This window comes from Empidonax traillii, unplaced genomic scaffold (genome assembly GCF_003031625.1).
Source record: "Empidonax traillii isolate 1590-97213 ecotype Southwest subspecies unplaced genomic scaffold, ASM303162v1 scaffold36:size2505666, whole genome shotgun sequence".
In the NCBI taxonomy this organism is placed as follows: domain Eukaryota; kingdom Metazoa; phylum Chordata; class Aves; order Passeriformes; family Tyrannidae; genus Empidonax; species Empidonax traillii.
This window is the reverse complement of record NW_020955229.1, coordinates 440,134-460,012: the sequence shown is the minus strand read 5'-3', so window position 1 is coordinate 460,012 and position 19,879 is coordinate 440,134. Positions and strand designations below refer to the sequence as shown.

At 41.2% G+C, this 19,879-nt stretch overlaps 1 protein-coding gene across 1 annotated transcript in view; it reads right to left on the bottom strand.

Annotated features, from left to right (window-relative positions):
• The window catches only part of MCTP2 (multiple C2 and transmembrane domain containing 2), a 121,716-nt gene extending 106,932 nt beyond the window's left edge, over positions 1 to 14,784 (bottom strand). The window contains exons 1-2 of the mRNA XM_027877971.1: positions 14,730 to 14,784; positions 16 to 119 (exon numbers count right to left, since the gene is read on the bottom strand). The gene's annotated coding sequence lies outside the window, so the exon portion shown is untranslated. The remainder of the gene's footprint in view (positions 1 to 15; positions 120 to 14,729) is intronic.
• Positions 14,785 to 19,879: the final 5,095 nt, after the last annotated feature.

Below are 19,879 nucleotides of genomic sequence, written 5' to 3'. Positions count from 1 at the left end.
AACAAAATCACTTACTGCATCTGCATCGTAAGAGAGTGATCAAATTGACACCTCTGTGCACAGGAATATCCTCACAGACACACTCTTCCGTGGTTAACAGCTGAGCAACCATCCTTATTCTGTGAAGCAGAGGTCATCAAAATTCAGTATGAAAAAAGCTGATGAAACCTGTAGATTTACTCCTTTAGTCACACACTCAAAGGTTACAGCCTATACCCACGTCCTTAGAAATATATAACCATTAGCTACATGAATGCTGTTCCCAAAACCCACAGCATATTTATCTCTTAACTATTGCATAGTTGACAAAAAGTATTTATCCCACTGTTTTCCTGATCACTAGGAAAAATGCCAGAACAGGCAACAGAAATACAATTGTTAGATGAGTCCAGACAGAGAAATCAGTCTGCTTCCAAAGAAATCTACTCTTACACCATTAATTTTGATGAGCCTGTAGAGCCAGTTACTTAATAACTTATTTAAATAACTTTATGACTAACCTCACCACACTTGCAGTGTTCAGGCCCTACAAAAAATGTTTTAACTGTATTACTGTGTAACTAAAGCTGCCCAATCCTTTCCTCCCCCCTTTATGATAATAACAAATAATATCAGTAATTCCATGCATTCACAAGACAGTAAGTTTTGCCCAGGTAGGAAGGTGTGCTAATATAGATATATCAGCTTAATGCAGTACTTTCACCTCTGTCTTTAGAAGTCAGCCACAGTATCAAAGTGCACATGAACAAACTGAAATTATTTTCTCTCTCACAGCACCACTGAAAAGTAAAAACAATTTTCTGAACCTCACAGAGGAAGATTTGAGGTACACAAAGGCATGATGGGTCTGTCTTTCTCACTGAACTCAGGCTGAAGCACAAGATGAACAGATTTATGGAGGGAGGAGAAAAGAAATAAATACCAACCCTATTTGACCACAGATGGAGGGATGCCTGTGCTGGAGCAGCACCTGATGCCTTGCACCATCTCACTGAGAGATGTGTCTGAATTTGCTCTCATCAGCTCTGAGCTCTCACTTTGGCTCTTCCCTCTTTGCATAAAATCTTTTTAAGGACTCCCTGGTAGCGCTACTCCCATCACATGCCAACAACAGAAGTTATTAGGCACAATGTGTGCACATTTGTGCACACATTTGCACAAAACATTATGAAACGCACTGTTGGGACTCATTTAAAGAACTCATCTGCTGCCAGTGCTCTCTGCTTTGCTCGCCTACATGCACAGAAACCTGCTGAAACAAAGATATTGCAAATAAAGGCAGAGCCCAGCTCAACATCCACTTCCCAAGGCTCCTACTGCTTCCTATTCCCTTCCTGTTGTTCTCCACCCCTCTCATTTTGATGACCCACCACTGTTGTTTTTATTTTGTTTGCTTTGAGATTTTGTTCCTTAGCAGCAGACTTGTTCCTGTAGGTTTTTCTCGTGACTTTCCCCAAGTCAAATGGGTTTTTTCCCAGTTACACTGCCTCAGTTGCTGAATAGAGATGCCCATTCAGGAAGGATGGTGCAGGGACCATATTGTATCTCTGAGACACACTTGCATTTAACCAAGAGTGAGCAGAGTCCTCCTCAAGCCACGTAGAAATACAGTGGAATTTAAAAAAAATTAAAAAAAAAAAAAAATTGGATGAAAAGTTTCTGGGGTTTGGTCAAGACAGTAGGGATGGCTCCAGTAATCTGCAACCTTGCAGCTCCCATACTGGGGCAACACAATGATTGTATTTACCGAACACAGAGCACCAAGCTGCCTAACTGAGATCACAGAAACAATAACCCCATCCCTGGTCTTTGGATTGCTTAGAAGTTTGGCCATGCTCTGCCTCTGCACCTTTACATCCACATTCCTATTGCAGGTACAACCTCCCCTATATAAATACTGTATTTACAAATAAATTAACCAAAATGACGGCTACGATACACCATTAACAAAAAATGCACGGTCTGTTCTAATTTGAGAAAAGGGCAAATAAAGTCTGAATGGTAAATGCATCCTCACAGATGCTGTCTGCAGACTGCCCCTTTCTTCACTTCCCCAGTTCAAGCAGAAGAGACACATATCACCATCATAACCAGAACACTGTTCCCTAGAGATCACTAGAAATCTGGGGACTGGGACCACCCCAGCATGGTGCTGGAGCCAGGGGTGCCAGGGTTAACAATGCCATATTGAGCAACAGCAACAGAAACACTTAATTTCAGAGAGATAAATTCTCCCTTGCTTGTAAAAAGCATGTTCTCAGTATCAACATGTTGTTCTCAGTACCAACATGTTGTTCACGTAGTCCTTATCCTACACGGGCCAGAAGTTTTCCCTCTTCCTTCCCCAGCCTCAGAAGTTCGTTGCCAACCATATCGCCAAATATTCCCTAAGCAACCACAAGGAAAAAAGACATACTTTGCCAAATTCCTGGTCTAAGCTTCGCCTCTTTATTCTTTACCTTTCAATGGCAAAAAATCTGCAAACAGTAATCACTCAAAGTGAAACATTTCCTGTTATCAATTTTAATTCTGTTGGTTTTAATTGAATGGCTCCTTGTTTTTATGCAGTAAGGAACAAAAAAAAACCATTTTAACCCCTCTTCTTCAGCCCTCTCTTTAAAACGCTGCTAAATCTCAAATGCTCAGATTTGTCCATGTATTTTAATGTTTTCCTATGGAGAGACCACTTTCCATGTGCCATTTTTATTATATCCTTTTCTTTTGCTGTCTCCTCTTTTGGGGGCAATAGGAGCAAGAAGGAAAGGATTAGTGACAGAAAACTTGGTTACAGCTCACTATGACTGGTAGAACAAACATTTCTAGCATTTTATCCTCCCTTAAGTATCTTCTCATTAATGTCCTTGGGACTTTTTTTTAATTTTTTTTAATGTCCTTTGTTTTCCTTCACTGTAACACACCGTATGTACTCCCTTAAATTGTTATAACATTTAGAGCTAAATTATTTTTTAGATGTTCTAACAGGTGGCTCTGTGAGATATTTCAAATGCAACTGAAAGCCTAGAGAAATCATTCTGCAATTCTACTTCACTTACTGTCTTGTCAGGAAGCCATCAAAGCCACAAGTGAGAAATACTGCAAGGCACTCTGAAAACATTATAAAAGTGCCCAATATAACTGAACAAATAAACTGAACGAACCCAAATTGATTTACACATTGGAAATTATGAAATAGGTTGTCTTTCTTTGCTATGTAACCATTCCCCACACACCCAGAAGTGCACGATGCTCACCGAGGCACCATGAGACGCTTCCTGCTAAAACTTTTAACCATCATCTCCCAAGCCAGGAAGATGACAGAAACATCGCTGAGCACCACACCATCACTATTACAGCTTCCATAAATCTATTAATCCTTGTACTCAATTTGTTTATCCAATTAAGGTGAAAACTCTGGGTCGGTGTGCGTGCCACCCGCCTTTAAGGTCTGATTCAGCCAATATGTTCTCAGCTACAACTAAATGGTAATAACCATTTAAATCCATCACAGCTGAAAACACTAACATGCATTAGAGGCTGTTGGGAAGATGCTCCTCACTTGGATGCATATTAAAATAGGTTCAAATTAGAAGGAACTAATGAAACTCCCTCTGTAAAACCTCGATTGATTCTGGCTGTTCTGGTACAGGATATTCAGCCCAGTCTCTGCCTGCCTGGCACACTCACTGACTTAAAACCTAACACATGAGACATTGTAAATATTACAAGCAAAGCTAATTACACTTCTGCTCTGCAAAATAGTATTTGGCTATGGAAAGTTCTAATATGAGTATAACCTCTTTAGGTTTATAATTTCTGAACTCAGTGTGCTGAGAAACAAGGCTGACATCTCGAAAAAGCTAAGGGAAAAGAGGAGTAAGGGACTGAGGTCTTTTTTTCATACCCTTCTTTTATCTTTTTGCTATAAATTCACTCTCTGGCCCTAGAAGCCATAAATTAAACTACTGCTCCCTGGGAGAGAAAGGAAAATATCAGAAAAATAGCTCTCAGCTGGCAGAACAACCACTGTATGTGCTGGCTGGTTATTTCTATAACAGATCATACCAAGCACTCCAGGTTTTTAATTATCATTGTATCTTAAACACAGTCAAATATAAATCATTACTGAGAGGAATTACTTTTTCTAAAGAAATTTTTCTAAAGAAATCAACACTTCCTTTTTTGCAATGGTTTATTTCAGTGCCTTATCTGGAAATACAGTCACTTTATGCTAAGCATCAACAGAGAGAGAGATAAGAGAATATCATCCAAATAAAGTAACCCTTTGTTCAGCACTGCTAGTTTGCACTGGAGCATTCCAAACCCAACACTAGTTACACTCATACATAATATTGAAAAGAAAAGGGGATACCTTACCAGGGGCAGGATGTCCCTTGGATTATCAACACCTTCAAGCCAGTGTTGCACTTCCTTTGCAGAAAAAAACAAGTCCAAAATGAAAGGCTGACCTAGGTGGGCCCGAGGCCATTCCTCCCTAGGTATGAATCCAGAAGGTAACACAGGACACTGAATTAGACACAAACATCTTCATACAGAGAAACTGAGACAGCCTTTTCTTCCTGCAGCATATGGTAAATACCTGAAGTTGTATTTGATAAGGCACCAGAAAAAGTCTAATCTCAATCTGATTCTGCACAGGGTAATTACCCTGGGGAAATCAGTGCTGGAATTATTTTTAGCACTAACAAGCATCAAAGGGAGCACACTGCTGTGGTGTAGCTAACATCTTCATTGCACAGGTGATTTGCTGCTAAAGCAGGGTCAAGGCTTGGCCAGCTTCCAAATCTTCCCACTGCATTTGAGCTTCAGCTTCCTGGTAGGGCTTCAAATGGTGCCAGTCTGTGGATGCAGATCCTGCTCTTCCATTGCTCTACTGCAACAGAACTCATTTGCAAAGCATAGCAGGATGCTAAACTAAAACAAAATAGAGACTTGACCTGTTGCTGTCAGCCAAATTAGTGCCAGTGCTTCAGAAGAGACAATTTTACAGGCTTCAATAGAAATAAGATCACCAAAAGAAACCAGCCTTATTTTCCGGATGTGAGGTGAAAGAATCCTACAGTCCTTGCAATAGATGACAAATAGCACCCAATGTAAATACAAAGCTTAAGAAAAGCCTGTTTGTTACATGCAGATAAACAGAGACATCTGAATTAATATTTTCTATTTTAGGTTTGGGTTTTGATGTTTTAGGTTGGGCTTTTTTACAGATCCCTGGATTTTAGGCTCTGGGCTTTTAGATCCCATGTTTGGCTTTCTGATTTTTAATTGGCTCGAATGTGATGAGCTTCATCTTTCACAAACACATGAAACAAGCACACATCTTCCTCCACTTATCACACAACAGAGGAACAAGGGCGCTTTAACTCGTTAGAGGCCCTTTTGCACAATCTGGAGGGCTTTTTTCTCAACATTTATGAGCAGACAGGAGCTATGAGAAGTAAAAGAACGACCAGCTGCTACAAGCATCTTAAAATAGCATCTGATAGTGAAAGTTACTGAGAAAAAAACCTGCACCTGCCTCCAGCTTATGAAAGTGTTGCTTTCATTTTGCTTCTGTCTACTCTAAATCACAAGAAAAATGATGAGTATGTGTGGAGGAAATGAAGGAGGAAGTGTTTGGGTGTATTTTTACAAAAATATTTCACAAGTTCCTTCCACTTTTTCAGCTTCCTTCAAAATATTGTGGCTTGTAATTGTACCTGTACAAGCCAGAAGGTCCTTTCAATCTTTTCAGTCTAATTCACGGGATTGTACCAAGCTGGTACAGTGAATTCTGATTTTTACAGTGCAAACACACCTGCTGAGCATCAGACTTCTCCAGGGACACCCAGGAATGAAGATCTTCTTCCTGCAGCCCTGTGCCACAGGGGATGATGTGCACCTCAAACCAGACTCCAGGAGAGATCCTGGACTGACAGATCCTGCTCTTGGAATGCACCATGCCATGTGCTAAGATCACACGAACAATTGGGATACTTCTTCACCACTGACCATATCTGTTTTATGATTTGCCTCCTTGTTCCCAGCCACATCGAGTGATCCCTGGGAATGGTGGCACCTGGAGCAGGGGAAGAGGGAAAGCTGATGCACATCAAGAGGAAGGAGAGATGTAGGTACAAGCAGAGTAAGAGAGAGATAAGAAGAGCTCCAAAAAAAAAGAAGTTTATCAGGGCTCACATGAGGAACAACACAAGAGAGAAGTAGATATACCAATACTGAAGGAGATGGTACCCGTTGGAGCAGCTCCAGTGGGAATCCAGCCCTGCACCTCCTCGCTCCTCACTCTCTCCTTCAACTCCCTGTTCCCCTCTCTCATAACAAAAGGTTTATTTTTGTAACAAGAGGTGCACAGAAATAGATCCTCCCTTTCCATAACTCTCAGGGAAAACAAACCTAGGAAGGAAATTGGAGACTCATTTCCACTGTAGTCCAAATCAACCAGTGCTCCTCACTAGCACTTAAGTAATATATTTAAATAAAAGAAGTTTGTGGCCATATGCAAATTACTTTTGCGTGCACCAGCACTGCTCCCTAAATAACTACTATTACTGTCACACTTCTTATCAAAACTCTGTGACTACAGAGGGAAGATCTATTAAAAAATCTGCATGGCTCTTTACTTAACAACAATTTATCAAACTGACCTAAACAGAACACTTCTGATTCATAAAAACGGCCTGGTGATAACTTGAGCAGGATAAAACCCAGCACTAAGCTGTTGGTTTGGTCCTTTTTTTTTTTCCTTTTTAGGGTATGTTCCTCTTCCCAACAGCAACATGGCACAAGCCAGGCCCAGAGCTCACAGTGAGAGTTAGGCACTCAGGAGAGTTGAGGTTTACTTTGAATCTGTATCAACCTGTGTGATTAAATGTCTTTTCTCGTTTAACATCTCCACGTGGGTTTAGGTGTATCTCCAGATAAAAATGACCCAGTGTTTTCGCAGGCTTTTATTACCAAAGGCAGGATGCTGAAAGTAACTGCCCCTAAAGGGAGGTTGGTGTGTTGCAGCATAGCCCTGAACGAAGGAATTGCACCAGTAACAGCCCATATTTTCTGCAAGAACCTCAAGCCTGCTTACAGAAAATCAGGGCACTTAGAGATCTGGGGTTGTGCATCACCACTGAGAAAGCTGGAAGGGACACTGGAAAACCCACATAGAAAGAAAGCCCTTAGGAAGCTCTTGCTGAAGGCAAGTGTTTGCAGGTCCCATCCTGGACAATAATTTAGTACTTTAAATATGAAGCCAATGCATATAACTGAAGTCAGTCACACTGCTCCCCTGAAGTCATGACAGCAAAATGTTCAGCATGCAAATGGCAGCATAAAATTAAAGACTCATTTAACTCCTTTAAGCACTTTTATTTCCAATTGTAGAGACTCAACATATGCCAGCACGCATCTCTAAATGACAGTCATTTCTCACAGAAACGAACCAGCCTTGGGGTTTATCTTTCCTTATACCATCTGAGTTTTCAGCCTCCTGGCACTAAATATAGGCACCTTGTCTCCAGGTTCTGTTACAGCATTATTTTCCCCATTTAATTTATGTGCATTGGCATTTACACTTTGACACTTCCAAAGTCTTTACACTGGGGTTTTAGTTTGCTAAAGCTGAAGTCCCTAAATACTGGCATCATTAAAAAGAAAACCACAAACTACAACTCCAGTAACTATTTTAAGCTGGAATAAAAGGGTCAAAAATAAAAACATAAGAATATCATGCTGGGATTAGCAATAAGTGGCCTGTCCAGTGTTTTACCTGCAGAAGTTCAGAGAACCTCAACTATAGCAAAGCCAAGTTTTGTTAATTCTGGTCCCTGAAGTGATCTAATCAGAAAAGCTCCCCAAAACAAAAATGCTGGCATTGTTGAGCCAGAATGACACCCGATGAAGCAATTTAAAACTCACTTTCAGTTCTTCTATGATTCTATATGACAAACCTGCCCTGTGAAAACCTGCAGACACATTACACAGGGCTTAAAAAACGATTTGGTTCTGATTCATCTGGGGTAAATATACCATAGGCAGGGTGGGGTAAAGTTTGCTAAACTTTAAATACCTTCCCTTAAGCATATCTCCAGCTTCTTCCTCATGCTGCCCGACCACAGTGGCTGCTCCTTCGTACACTGCTACCACAGTGGGGTGTTTTGTTTTTAATTCTCCTTTCATGCATCCATAGCTCCAGGCAAGATACTTTAGAACAGATCAAGCTGACCACCACACTTGTCATTATCGTGCCCCATTCATACATTCTCAAAGTAAACGTTAAGTGCACAAATTACGACCACTTAGCCCTTAATTAACCAACAAAACACAGAGTTTATTAACGATGGATGTATAGTTCTGGGGAATACTGACTAAAAGGTATTTTAATCCAGCTGTCATAATTATGCAATCTCCTGTTTTAGCTCATGGATTAAAATCACAAAGCTCAAATTTTTCAACAGGTGTCCATAAAAACCTTTAAAGATGTATTAATGCTTTTTAATGGATTTAGAAACTACTCACATTCCAGTTCCCTGTGTCCAGCAGATATGGACAGAAATCAGCAATCTGGCAAGGGTCTTGAAACACAAACTGCTCACAGTCAGCTAAACAGATCTGGAAGTTTTCTGATTCAAACAACTTTTATACCCAAGTAGATGAATGCAGGATCTTCTTCAGCTTTCTTTTCATTGGTATCAAAGACCAGATAGGTTTTTTGCTAAATGCTACTATTAGGCATGCAAGGTTTCTTGGTGGATGTGAGAGACCAAAAATCTTCCTGAACTGAACATACGTGACTTCCTTTAGCTTGTAGTAAGATTTCTATCTTAAATTACAGTTATAAAGCAATGAACAAAATTCAGCCACTGATACATTAAAAATAAAATAAAATCACATTCCAACCACAAAATCACTATTCCCACTTTCCGAATTCAGGTAGGGAGTATATATTCTAAAATAATTATAAGCAATCTCAAATAGCAGGATTTCTACAAAATCCACTAGAACATATAACTAGAATTAGATGTTTGCATTTAAAGAGAGAAACAAGACAAAACAAAACTCTACAGTTAATTGTTTCCAAGTACAAGAAACTGGGAACAAAGCCTGCTATTGAATGAGCATTAATGACTTGCCATTTGGTTCTGCAGATGTTTCCCATGAGGGCAGGCAGCAAAAAAACATTCCTCTTGAAACCCAGGGAAGCAGCGACAAGGAGCTGAGTTATGCTCATTCATTTGGATATTTCTATTTGAAATTGTCAAAACCATTAGGTTCAATGGGCTTTTACTTCAAGGGGAACCTGTATCCAATAAAATTTCAAAGAACTGAGCTCTGTAATCCCTCCTCACTTAAACCCAAATGAGTCAGGCTTTTTAAAAAAAAAAAAAAAATCATAGCCAAGACAAAATGAACTAAGAGGGAGACTGCCCCATCCTCGCTGACAGCTCCAGATCATCACCACCTCCACATCAATGGCAACAAAGACAAATGCCTGCTCAAATAAATTAGCATGGCCATCTCATTTCCATTCAACTCCATTAAAAGACTTTCAAACGACATAGAGTATATACCCTGTCCTGGCTAGACACTTACTTCTAGAGCAGGGCTTATCTATTTGGGAGGGAAGAATGAAAGCACACAGTCATAAATCTTGAGAAGAGCTACTTCTGTGTCTTTATTTACAGTGTTACATAAAGTTAGAAATGTTTTATTTCTAAATTAGCTCTTTTCTCAGATCTGAAGGCAACAAAGCTATACAATTCGAAGAATTTCCAAAACAATGAAATTCCCCCAAACCTAAAATTTCCAGTAAAGCAAAACTTACTTCACAGACTACAACTGTAGTTATTAGAAGTGGGCAACAGGAAGAATTGTCAAGGGTACAAGTACTTCCCAGAAAGGAAGGATATGAATAAGATCTCCCTTTTTTTTTTTTTTTAATCCTCATCCCAAAAGGCCAACAAAACAAAACAAAGATCTCAAAACCTACGTTAGTATTTTGCTTGCCTTTTAGCAAGTTGTTTTTGTGGGAAAGTGAAAACAAGCTAGTGAAGGAGCATCTGTGTAAATACATCTGAAACAGGCACCCACCACGGCAGGCAGAAAAGTCATCCCCTGGGTCACTCTGCTCCAACTCTCACCGTAAACTAATCAAAAATGTTCCAGCTCCAGTTCCACAAGAAGACTCCCAGCTCAAGGATCTGTTTTCCTTAGACAATCACCAGCCGAAGTCGACGGGAAAGGACGGAGGAAACACACAATTTGTCCCCATTAGCCCTGACACAGGTTTTAACAGGAGGCAGTGAAATTATCAAAAGCAAGGGTTAAAAAATAATGCTTAAAGGTCAGCAGGCTGCTTATGTGAAGATGATAAAAAAAGTCTCCTTGGAAAAGCAGTATACATTTAAGAAAACAAGAAATCAAAACTGAAATCATAACATCCTTCAGATTTTCACACAATAATCCAATCATTTCTCAAGTGATAAAACAATTGAGCTTTGCAGCAGTAGTGCAGCCTTGCAAAAGGTCAGCTCAATCTGTGTTCTTAACAGATTATGCTTATGAATAGCCAATAGTCAAAATTTAAGGAAACACAGCATTGAGCACACTATTTACGTCGGGTTTTTCCCCCGAGTGTGAAAACTGAAGTTACATCTAACCTTCACCTGCTTGGAACCATTCCAGACAAAGTAGCAGTGATGTCAGGAAAGCCCATCCAAATTTCCATCACATTTAGCATGCAAGGGGACTACATCACTCCAAATATCAATTTAGCCCAATAAGCTGCCTCTAACTCTGACTGAAAACAGATGCTCAGGGAAAGACTATAAGGTCAGGAAATTATACCATGATTCTGCCTGCAAAATAATCTCCTGGCTTCCAGGAATCTGTGATTTAGGAGTTGCTTCAGCCAGAAATTGTCTCTGCATCTTTGTGATTAACAGTTCCAGCATACTTTTTCTCTATTAATTTGTCAAACAACTTCTAAAATTCATTTGTATTTTAAAAAACAGGAAGATATTGCAGTAATGAGTTCCATACACAAATTATGCTTGTGTGAAACAGAAGCATAATTTAGCTATGGAAGCATTTTACTTTTATTGAAACGTACCTTAGGAAAAAAAAATCATTGAATCTTGCTCATTTATTCTCACCTCTTTAAAACCTTGAGTTATGTGAAATTAGAACTAATTATTCTCTGTTTACTCCACATCACTCAGATTGTACCCACTTCTTCATTCTCCTCTCTAATGAGCTCTCTTAATTGAAAAGTACAGTTCATTCAAGGAGTCTGGTTAATGTTACACCATCCAAACTTAACTGGCACACACCACAGACCTTTTTTTCCTGAGATAATTGATTTGCCTGAATATGCACTGTAGTGCAAAACAATCTAAGTTCAAAGCCATCTAAGAATGTTTCAAGAAAAGTTAATTAGCATCTTATTTTCTACAGTCTTAACAAATATTTTACCAAATAATTTCTCAGTTGAAAGAATAGTTTAAAGGATTTGAAAATTACCTCTGGTTGTGTAGATATTCAAAGGACTGAATTTTTTAAGAAAAACTAGCAATTCCTAAATATCTTAAAAAATTTATAGCGAGACCCTCCTTTATATCACTCCAGAGAATCTATATGATGAGGTAGCATAAACACAATTATACTCATGCAAGTATTTACCCTGCTCTGGCACAGGCAAGGCACATGGCCACAGGCATGTGCCCAAAGTCAAATTTGCCTTTGGAGGTGCCATCATCAGGGCAGGGCAGGGCAGAGCAGACAGACTGCACAACCCTAGTCCCTTATACTCACATGATACCCAAGATCCAGGGAAAATGGAGGACATCTAAAAGAAGTGAAGTTTCCATTAACAAGGCTTCCTTACCACTGATCCCTAAATTGGACCAAAACCATCTGCCCACGCAGCAATCCGCCCACTCCATGGCTATGCTGGGAAACCTGTAGTTACACCCAAGCTAATTTCTTCAAGGCAGAAATTGCCAGGCATATAATAGGATGATCGATCACTTGATCAAACATGGGAAACTTGGCCGTTTCTCTTACCATTCCTCATTAGGACCCTCACACAGAAACAACGGGGTGTTAAATTCCTAGGTGGAGTACAGAAAACCTTACATGGATTACAGCAGAATACAGAAAGAAAGACTTGCTATTGAGATACAAGTATTACCTAAATATGAATATTCCATCTGGTTCTATGATTTGATTTTATTAGAAGATAAAGGTGCTCTCAGGTACAGCTGTTACTCAGCTACAAAATTTGAAATCAGAGTTTAGGGCACTCCTGCTTCCGACGTCCTCACAATCCTGCAAACACCAGTTTAGTCCTAAGAAACAGATCCCTTGGACCCAGGGAACATTTAACTGCTTAACTTCATCAAGAATAGACTGAGGAAAAATAATCTTTTTCTTACAAAAAGCATCTACACAAGCGTGTTATCTAATAAGTACAACTGGAAGTAAAATGGGAATGTGGGAGGGCTGCCAATGTAAATCCTCCAAATCTGAGGAAATCGGGAGCAATTTTCCACTCAAGAATGGAAACAACACAGAGGAAATGCAGAGCATATTTGGCATGCTTTGCTCTTTTCTACTAAGGTAAAACTTCCCTCTCCCCAATGCCCAGGCAGAGGGACCCCAGCCAGCATGGAAGTGATGAGACCCCAGCTCTCTGCACCTTGGACACTGGAATTCAAAGCCTCAGTTCATGACATAAGTGTTGGTGAACAAAACACATAAACCCCAAAATTCTCATCATAAAGGGACAGCACAAGCTGTTACACGTCTTGCAGGTATTTGATGGCCACTGGTAGAGGCCTCTTGGCAACCTTCAGCTATCAGTAAGAAACTAGTAATAAAGATAAGATGGACAAATCTGTACAGAGGAGACAGAGCACAAGCTTCTTAGTATCAGAAACTCAGTATTGCCTGGAAACCTCAGTGGGAGGAACAAAGAAGCTTCTGGGATGAGGTTTATCCCCTGTTCCCAGCCCACTTTAGGCACACACATGGCCTGACCTCAGCTTCATCTCATCCCAGCAAACTTCAACATTCAAAGAACCACCACTATTTTCTCCTTATGATCACTTGTTGTCTGAGCAGGTACATTTTTTAATAATCACCTGTTCGAGTAGGAGGCTAATCCAAAAAAAAGTTGCTTATATTACCAAATGCAAAAGACACTGGGAAAAAAGGTTGCAGTGAAATTGAGACAATTATGGTACTAATTACCTCGAATGACACAATAAGCAACAATTATAGCACTATTATAGTCTTATGCACTGGCCCAAGAGAGGATGACAACAGGAATCCATGTGCTATTTAGACACCCACTTTCCTGACAAGGACAGCAGTGCCCCTCCTCATGCCCTTGTTTATAATTGACACCTTAAATACACACATCTACAAACTATCCTATACCTTCTTTAATATAATCACAGTTCAACTTTTCTTAACAGCACGAAATCTAACATCCCTATGAAAAAAAAAGTGCTAAAATTTTTGAGAAATAAAATGAAAATTTCCTCTCTGAATCATTTTCTTCCAATTGTTCTTCCCACTGCCACTGCAAAGTGAAACTACACATACTGAATCCATCTTCTACAGCATATGAAAGCTTATTTGCTTTACGATAAGCTATTTTACGATGGTATTGAACAGCAGCTAGAAATCAAACAAGTAAGATTATTACTCAAATACACCCATTCATCCTGACAAGCTAAATCGACCCACTCAACAGTATCATCTTCCGAGAACAAATCAAAATCACTGCAAAATACATGACAAATTCTACAGGCTAATCACAGGAAATAATTACTACAATATCCAGGCGAGAACTTCTCTTTTCTTAATGCCACGCAGCAGCAATTCGGATTTCAGTGTGCTTTGAACAACTGCCTGTCATAAAAGTAAGGGCACATAGTTGTGCGAGGCGAACACCAATGAAAAATCAGTTTTTCATTTACAATCATTTGAACAGATCTTTTTGAAGAACTTTATCTTACGCCTTACACTTCCCTCAAAGGTGCTCTTAAAGCAATTTTCCTCCGTCGAGGTACTTGAGCGAGTGTTTTCCTTTGTTGTTTGTTTTCACTTTGGGGACTGTTTTATTATTACCATTAAGTGGTTTATTTATTTAGTCAAAGTCAATAACCAACCAACTCAGTTTCAGTCGGCAAGGGCACATCGGGATGAATCTGTTCGGTGCGGGCTGGCTGGGTAAGGAGAGGATTTCCCCAGCATCGTTTTCTCACACCAACACCAACAAAGACATTTATCCATACAAGGTGCGAGCAGCACCTGGTGCAGCATCACTAAAGCGACGCACACACAGCAAAGCAAAGCGCGGAGTAACCCCGAGCCTCCCGCTGCAAAGTTAGTTCTGCTGGGGGACTGGAGAGGCACGAACAGCGAGGGAGCGTCTCGGCTGGGAGTGCGAAAAACACCAAATATCCAGAAGAACAAACAAACAAACAAAAAAATGAAACAACCTACATATCCGCCCCCCGACCCGCCCGGGTTCCTCTGTCACAGCGGAGTCCCGCGGCAGAGCGCGGGGGGGGAAGGAGCGGAGCGGGGTGCCCGCCGGGGTCACCTGTCTGCTGGGATTTACCTGTCTGCCAGGATTACCTGTCTGGCGGGGTCACCTGCATGCTGGGATTACCTGTCTACTGGGGTCACTTGTCTGCCGGGCTTACCTGATCTCCGGGCCGGGTCCGCACAGCGCCCGCAGCCGCCCATCGCCGCCAGGGACTCGCTGGGCGGACGCGGTCCCGGGGCGGGCACGTGTCGCTGTCGCCGCTGTCACCGCCGCCCGTCCCTTCCCGCCTCCCGGGGCGGTGCCGCCCGCCGGCACCTCCCTGCGAGCTCCGCTCCGCTCCCCGCCCGCCCCCACGAACCGCTGGGGCTTCCTACAGCCCGCCCCCGGCAGCATCACCCCCGCACCGCCTCCCCTGGGCATCCCCCTGGGGCATCCTCCTGGAACGTCCCTCCGCGGATCGTTTGCCTCGGAGCATCACCGTGCCCTCTCGGACCTTCATCCTTCCCGCCCACTCCCCTCCGAGACCAAAGGGCTCCCCCCGCCAAACCTAAAACCCCGAGGGTTTTGTGCCCAAAACCCGGGGACATCGGGGAAGGCGGTGGCAAAGGGCAGGGGACTGGCAGCACTTCCCTCCCTGGAGAGTCCTGAGTGAGGGTGGAGCCACAAAGGAAACTACAGGAGTGACGAGGGGCCAAGGGAAATAAAATCAACAGCGGCACTGCTGCCACGTAACACTTGTTCTTGGCTGCATCTCCCAACATGTTTTATTGGCAGCATCTCCAGGTGCCTAACAAGGGAGCCAAGGACGGTAGCTATATTCCAGACAAGGAAACTGAGGCAGGATTGGGTGAGCTGACATGCTTACCTACCGTGTCTGCAGCTGAAACATGGCACCACACGTGTTTCTTCATGAGTTTGCCACAGCATGGAAAGGCAAACATCTCCCAACAGCACCTCCAGCACCAGGTTGTTTCTGGAGCACCCTGGGTTGCACACCCCACCACACACCTTTCCCATAGAGCTCACACACGTCACCCCTCCCACCTGAGGTGTTTAACATCCACTGAGGGTGGTATCACTACATGAGGTGCAGAGCGATGGGATGGGGAAAGAAAAGCTTGGTGAGGGAATATATTTACATTCCAGACGTATGATTCTGATCAGAAATTACATGTTGTCTAATGGCATAGCTGACGTAGTGACACTCACCTCACACCATCGACTGAAACTTGGTGTTGCAACCGCTCTGTGCCGTTGCTAAACAGAAGTTGTCATGGACATGTGGTGAGGGTTTGTCACAGTGCAAAGAATCGCTCAGGAATCACTGAATAAAAATGTGGGGAAAATATAAAAGCTATTACTCCAATTCTTTCATCCAGATCTGGAGAGCAGGAATTCAGACATATTCACAATCCTACATGGATCCCCAAAATCAGGAGCAAGGAGCCAGCAGTTCAGCATTAAGGAGCTACACATCAGTAAGATTATTGCTTAGACACATGAGCAATTTTAGAGGAACAGGGTATACTAAAAAAAAAAAAAAATAATAATAAAAAAAAAATTTTGACAACGCTTTATTTTGCCTCCTGACTTAAAGGTCATGTTTGAATGGCCAGATCCTGCTGTTCCAGCACAACCTCAATAATAACATGAGTTACTGCAATCAGTATTACAACAATAAGCATACAGCAAGTCCTAAAGTGCGTAGAACTTCCCAAAGTTTTGCTAAATGCTGGACAGGCCAGTTTTACTCAGCTCATGCAATCAAAAATTTAAGGGGAAATTGGCTGAGCACAGGAAACTAATCAACGACCTCAATTGAAAACACATAAGAAAGAAAATTTGTGCCACTAATGTTTTTATCTTCCTTTCATCTACATCGAAAAAGGTATCAGATTCAAATAATTAGATAAGTTTGGAACTAAAACAACACAGTCTTCAGAATACTTTTCTGAAGTTGGATCTGTGATCCCTCAAAATGTGTATCAAATATAGTTCTGTGCAGGTTCTGTCAAAGGCTACAGCCAAGAGAGAAAAAACTGTAAACATGCCCAAAGGCAATCTAATAAAGGTGGCGGCTGATTTCTGGAGTAGGAAAAGAAAGTAGCTTGTGTACGTCTGCCAAAATTAAATGTAACAGTGCTCCTTGGATGCAACAGGAGAAAGAGATACAGAAATTAAATTCTCCTACCCAATATCCACCCAAATGAGAAAAGCTTGCCACAAGTTAGTGGCAATAAAAAGATAAATCAATTAACTATTACAAGACTACCCAAATATTGGCTCTGCAGAATATTAGCTTGAGAAATTTTCTTCTCCTGGACATCATGTAATTGCTTTAAGTATTCTGATGAGGCCACAGCATGCTGAGTGTCAAGGCCCTTTGCCACTTCACTGCTAACCAAGAAAAGAAAGGGAGAATGATGCTGCACAGTTCCTTGGGAAAGGAACTTTCCATCGCTAGCAGACTGAGGGGAAGAGAAAAGGAAACATGGCACTTTGGAAATGTCACCAAAACTTCAATGTGAGGGTATTTTGTAAATGCATCCAATGTAATGTGGAGTCATTGAGAGCCAAGATATGCATTATCATAACAGTATTTTGTTAAGTTTTTGTTAAGATTAAAGATGAGCACTAATTAAATTCCACTGTAAAACACATCGTTAAAAAAAAAAAAGCACAGCTAAAACCATAGCAAACAAAAATATTTCAGTGGGAGAAATTTAAGTGTGCATAAGATTTCTTCTTGTTATTTCTTATTATATATTATTATTGTTATTAGCTTTCCAGAAATACTTACAAGAAGCCACTGTACACCTTCTCTTCATGTATTCAAAGGTTTTTCTTCTGGATTTTGTTAAGGATGGCATTATCAATTCCTTTGAGGGAAGAGAAGAACACATAATTGAGAACTACAGTTGGAGTTATCAAGTCCTACTCATTTTTTGTGTGAATATGTCATTTTCTCATGAGGAAAAGAAAAGCTGTCTTCTCAACAGAGGAAAAAAATGCAACTTTTCTCCTTTGCTCTCATTTCCCCCCCTGTATTCTGCCTGCTGAAACAAAAAACCTAACCTTATCAGCCTTTACCAAAACTTGACCAATGTGATCAGTTTGAGGCTGCTGAAGATGATGGTTTTAGCTCCTTTCCTAACCACAGACTCAGCTTCAGCCTTTCAGAGAGGCAGCAAGTGAAGCATTTGTATCCAGCCCACCCCTCTGCACAGCCTGTTCACAACAGCACATCTTCAGGTTTATGATGAAGACACAGGAGGGTGCAGCAGCACGGGGAGATAAATCACAGAAGAAAAGAGTCACAGAATGGTTTGGTTTAGAGAGGACCTTAAAGCTCATCTAGTTCCAAGTCTTGGACTTTGGATTCCTTCTTTTATCTCACAGGTAGAAGGTGTTCACTGGAAACACCACCAAAAGCTTTGAAGATCCCTTTATTGTGATTTTGAGCTATTCTGTTGGCACCCACCACCTGTTCACCCCCAACTTTGCTTAAAAGATTGCTTTGGACATTTGTTAGCCCTGGGCACAATCCCTCAGATATGGGACTTAAAAAGGCTTTTTAAAAACCCAAAGTGAAATCTCCTGCCAGAGTTAAGTGTTGTGTTTTATTTCGTTTGGACAAGTGGGTTCTAGGAGTCCTGATGATCCCAACACCGAGTAATACAAGTCCCTAAGTAGCACCTCACTTTCCTTGCAGCTGAGCCTCTGGTTTAGAGGCAGAATTTGGAGCAGGACCAAGGGTGTGCTTGCTCCCCAGGTCTGCAAGCATTAAGCCATTCCCAGAATGCAAACTAAGCTAACTGCAAGGTTTAAGTCATTCTGTGCAACTGCACAAATAAACGAACTCAAGTCCATAGGAGATTTAAGAATGTCAATGGTTTGAGGTTAATGCATGAATAACAATGATTAGTTATGGCTTGACTACTCACTTTCAGCTCCAACAGATTACCTTGAAAAACCACATATTTTTATCCCTTTTAACGTCATTATGATTCACCTTATCCGCTAAATGTGTGATACTCTCTTTAGGGCTGGGTTCTCTGCTCTGAAATGCCACTGGCCATTTTCTGTCTGAACAGCGGAAATGCCACATGGGGAAACCTGAGCCTGAACTTCAAAGAAATGAAACCATCACAACCTCAAGCTTCCTCTTCTCTCTTTTTCAATCCCATGCCCATGTTTCTGTGCAGCTTTACCATTTGAACAGCTCTGACTGCCTTTTGATCAGCTATACGCAGTGAGAAAGAACAAAGATGTGAGACAATTGCTTCAGCCACTCAGGATTAACAGCTTTTAAATGCCATTTAAACAGGCTGTATTTTGTGACAGAACTTATAATTAAGTATTTATGTCAGTCATTTTCCTGACAATCTACTGAGCAGCAATGCAGGGGACTGTTTCTTGTGCAAACAATGAACTTTTAGAACATTTGAAAATTCAGCTTCTGATTCATCTCAAGAGTAGTACAGAGTTGAGCAAGGGGTCTGTGGGCTCCTGAGAGCAGTAGACAACCTCCAGAGCAAAAGTGTACCTAGGGATTTGAGCAAGGAATTGCATCCAGGAATCTCCAAGGAGCTTACCAGCATTAATCAATTTGTCCTCATACATCTCAGAAGTGCTGTCATAAGACTGACATGAGCAAAGTTTTATTTTGATGGTTGGCTCAGACGGGAAATCAGTGACAATCGGGAATAAAATATGAAATTTTGATCCTCCCAGGAATATCAAAGTGTTTGTTAGGGAAGGAGATGGTGAGTGACTTATTTTGGTTTGGGTTTTCCACTTGTCCTTCTTGAAAAGGAAAAACTGGATTCCTGGAGTTTTCAGCTCCCAGCCACACACTGCTCACTCCTGTTGGTAATACGTATTTCCAGTACATTGTTTAAATCAGACCAACTAGAACTGCTGACTGTGAGGGATATTAGTCTTGCACATAATTCTAGATGTTGAATGAGTTATTCAGTATTAAGGCTCCTGGACCAGAACAAGTACTTACATGTAGGCACAGCCACAAATCTGCTTCGAGCCTCACCTAGTGTTGCTCTCTAAGTGTTATCTCATGAGCAAATAGAATGACTCCATTCTAAAAAACACTGACCTATGGACTGTAGTCTTTTAATTGCAATTACTTTTTAACATTAAAGACCCAGAAATTACCAAAGGTGAGCTGAGGCTTACCATAACTAAGCTTACCACGGTTTGAGAACGACAAGCTAAAGGTGACCAGCCTGCAAAGCCAGGCCAAGTGTCACATACATTCTTAGAGCCACCAGCAGATAGATCCTTAAGGGT